The 4,320-nt window shown below is 32.3% G+C and overlaps 1 pseudogene; it reads left to right on the forward strand.

The window, feature by feature from the left end:
* The first annotated feature begins 435 nt into the window (after window positions 1-435).
* Window positions 436-2,500, forward strand: LOC110038227 (annotated as a pseudogene).
* The last annotated feature ends 1,820 nt before the right edge of the window (window positions 2,501-4,320 follow it).

Raw genomic sequence — 4,320 nt, forward strand, 5'->3', positions numbered from 1 at the left:
GGATTGAAATACGTTAATGCATAAGAATTGGATGCTATGTTCCTAATTTCTCATCATTAATTGGATGTTAATAATGACAATCATGTATTATCAATTCAAATATTCTCGTAGATATTTGTCAGCAAGGTAGATTTAGTAGAGGGCTGAGGGGGGGCATGTGCATCCTGCAATTTTTTATGATTTTCATATTCATAATATATTTATATTTTTTTAAAAAAAATTATTTATAAAAATGTATAATTTATGCATTTAAAAAAAATTAAACAGTTAATTTACAGAACTCTTTCTAGCATCGTCTTTCCTCCACATGGGCTGCTGATGTAGCTGACAACAAACAACTAACAAATAATTCATAATCCAGCATGAGCTCATATTTAACTACAGATAAATTGAGTAGAGAATATTATGTACCGAATTTAATATAATAGAATCATATTATTTTGGAGATTTTGGGTGGTTGGATTGAATCACTTGGAGTTGGGGATGAAGGCGAATCAAAGGATTAGTTCCGCCTTAATGAAATATGCTTCTGTATTCCCTTCTGGTTGTTGATTCCTCCCCACATTCTTTCTTTATCTCACCAATTCTCCTTTGCCGGCCCCTATAAATGGCGCTCTTGGAGCATCCTTCCCCCTCAAGCACTTTCACAATCAGCTGTTCTTATTTGGGGAAAGCCATTCCTTTTCTCTTTTTGGAGGTACTTCTTTTCTTCTAAAATTTTATTTTTGTTGGGATGTTTGGGAAATGTTTTTGTTGCTGAAAAGAGAATCGTCTGCAGATCAAACTTGTATGGATGGACTCCATGACAAATGGCACCAAGTATGAGTGCTTGCTTTTTGGTGGGTTTTAACTTGCCCTTTTCATCATCCATGAAAGTGTTATGGTCTTTGAATCTCCTTCTCTGGATTACAAAGCATTCATTATTCCTAAACATTGATTAATTTATAATAATTATTGACATATTTTTTGTTACAGATATGGATGACACCTTGTACCCCTTCAGTTCTGGCATAAACTTAGCGTGCCGAAAGAACATTCAAGGCTTAACCCAGTTTTAGTTTTAACTGTGATAAATAAATAAATAAATAAAATAAAATCAGAACATGTCTCTTTCAATTAACTGGGAAGAGAGTTAATGAATTATATTTAATTGCAGATTACATGAGGGAGCATCTAAACATTGAGGAAAGCCTGGTTCCGCTTATGTGCTTGGATTTGTACAAGGAACATGGAACTACAATGGCGGGACTAAAGGTGTATCTGTTTCTATTTCACAAAGGAAGAGCAGAATTTTAACTTTAGTGCTTCTCTTAATTACTGCAGGCACTCGGCTACAAGTTTGATGATGATGAATTCCATGAATATGTGCATGGAAAACTTCCGTACGAGATTTTGAAGCTGGATCTGGTGTTGAAGAACCTGCTTTTGTCAATGCCTCAGAGAAAATTAGTATGCCAAATCTATTAGCTTTATTTGTTGAGTTTTATGAACTATATTAGAAAATATTAACATGTTTTAAGAATTAATAATACTTCAGATTTTTACAAATGCTGACAAAGCTCCAGCTGAAAGAGTACTTAAAAGGCTAAGGGTGGAGGACTGCTTCCATGGTGTGATTTGCTTTGAAACACTTAATAAAGCTGTTAGCTTTGATGATGAAGTTGATCAAAATCGTGCTGCTGTTTCTTATCTTGATGGTGCTGATCAAAATGAGTTTGATGAAGCCAACAGCAGCCATACAGTGAATAAAGCTACTGGCTTTGCAAAAATTCTATGCAAACCTTCACTGGAAGCATTCCATTAGAATATCAAAAATTAATCCCAAAAAAACAGTAAGATGATAATAATCTCATGCTGAGATAGCAATAATTTGTCTTTTTCTTTCTAGAAAATGAGTGATGAAACTCCTTTGTTCTCAGCTCTTTTTTGATGATAATGCACGAAACATAGCAGCAGGAAAGGCAGCCGGCTTGATTACTGTCATTGTAAGTAGAAAATAATATATATATTCAGATTCCCATTCTATTAAGAAGTGCCAAAGCAAATTTGTTATCATAAGTAGTGTATAAAAAATTATAAATCATGAGGAACATTTTATTTGACCATTTTGGTTACAGTTTTAACTGATGGATGAAACTGATGAATATAGGTTGGAAGCTCAGGGTTGGTACCAAGTGCAGACCATACACTGAAGAGCATCCATAGCATTAAGGAGGCATTGCCTGAGATTTGGGAAATAGATGAAAAGAAGGGTCTGATGCCGGCATCCAAAGCAGTTGAACTTGAAACAGTCGTCCTAGCTTAAATATTTGTTCTAGTTAATGGAACCTGCAGATTATTTTCAGCACAGAACAATTAAAGAAGATAGCAGAACTGTTAGTGACAACACTAATACATACATTGTTAGTCAGGACCAATCTGGCATATCAACCATTTCTTTCAGTTCCTGATGTTCCTATACTGAAATTTAAACCAATAATATAATAAATCCCGTTGCCTAGAAAGCCAGGAACTTTTGTATTTTCGTTTTTTGTGCTTTTCCTGAAACAATTCAGCAGATGTATCAGTAGCTCAAAGATTTAAATTTTTTTTTGGGAAAGAAAGCAAAAGAGATTGAAGATTTTAAATAGAGTCGAAGCATAATCTTCCATCCGGATCTGGATAATCACAGTGAGTATAAAATATGATAGTTGTAAGAAAACTATCGTTTGATAAAGATGTCCAGTTCGATTGAAATATTTAGACATTCTCTATGCAGTACAATAACAGTAGATGGTTATTTGCACCAACGATTGTACACTCGTTCCAATATTACTTGAGCCATAAGTTAAGGGGAGTCCATTAAGTATAGCTGGCAAGATTTTTATAACTGACGGTAACAATGGTATCACCAATAAGGACAAAATGTATGATTGTGATAACATTGATGTTTATTTTTTAAATATTCTTTTGAGGAGAAGATTCTGGGATATTTATATGAAATGAAAATTACTTCGCAATCCTTAATTAAGAAGAATTTAGAGCATCTTTTTCGAGAAAGAATTATAAAAGTTTAGAATTTTCTAGATTTAGGGTCGGGCAGTTGTAGCTTATTAAAGAATCTGGTGATAAGCTGATTAAAAATAATTTGTTGATAAGTTAAGTGCAGTGGCTATTACAAATTTTTATTTTTTTGGAAAAATCAGATCGTTGTCAATAAGCTCCCACCGCACCTAGATAGGTGTGGTCTGAAAACATTGTTTTCTGCGTTTTGAAAACATATAAGCTGTCAAAACGCAGTTTACCCAAACAGGTCAGGTGCGTTTTCAAAACGCCACCGCACCAAATAAACTGCTCCAAATAGGCAATCTCTAATGCTTAAAAATGGGCATAATCATAATCTTATCATGTATACTCAAAACTACTCAGAAAGATTTAGTAATAACATTCATCATGTTCTCTTAAAAAATTTTCAACAATTGTTGTTAGAGCTTTGTTTGATTATTCGTTGGTTGTTTTATAATTTTAATGTCTATAATGGCCAACTTCAGCTGCTCATCGGACCCAATTCCAAAATTCAATAGAGAAAACTAAAACTTTTAGTTCATAAAAAAAAAAAAAGACTTATTTTTGCTCTTAAAATTTGTGGAAGATTATTCAAAAAGTATTCAATATTCTGGAAGATACTTGGACTCTTTCTGCAAATCATAAAAAGGCTTTTTGAAGAGAATCAACGAAACAAACTTTCAAGCATTATTTATTTTATTGCAAACATTGATAGATGATATCTTTCCCTCGAATCATAAGTGCAACAAATGCAAAACTAGCGTGAGACATATTATTGAAGGAGTTTCAAGGAACTAAGATGCATGCTCCATCAAATTACAATATCTTAAATACATATTTGAGAATCTTAAAATAAAAGAGAAAGAGACCGCAAAAGATTATTAATCCAAGATAAAGAAAATAATTAATCAAATCAAAGCTTATGCAACAACAATTTTAGAAAAGGAAATAGCAGAAAAGACATAAACTTCTTTTATGGGAAAATATAATATAATAAATTATGCAATTGAAGAATCAAGGGGTCTAGAAAATTTATCAACAACATAATTAATTGGTTTTCTTGAAGCATATGAACAAAAGTTGAATATGCGGAGTGATAATACTATAGAAAATGTCATTCAATCTAAAAAAAATTTGTAATCTCATAAATCAATAGATAGTGGGAGAAAATCAAATTAAAATTTCAAAATTAGAAATAACCAAAAAAAGGTGACAAATATCATCCATGAGACATTTGTAAATGAAAATTTATTTAAAGAATGATTGTTTGTTTAA

Source organism: Phalaenopsis equestris, unplaced genomic scaffold (assembly GCF_001263595.1).
Source record: "Phalaenopsis equestris unplaced genomic scaffold, ASM126359v1 Scaffold000002, whole genome shotgun sequence".
Taxonomy (NCBI): Eukaryota; Viridiplantae; Streptophyta; class Magnoliopsida; order Asparagales; family Orchidaceae; genus Phalaenopsis; species Phalaenopsis equestris.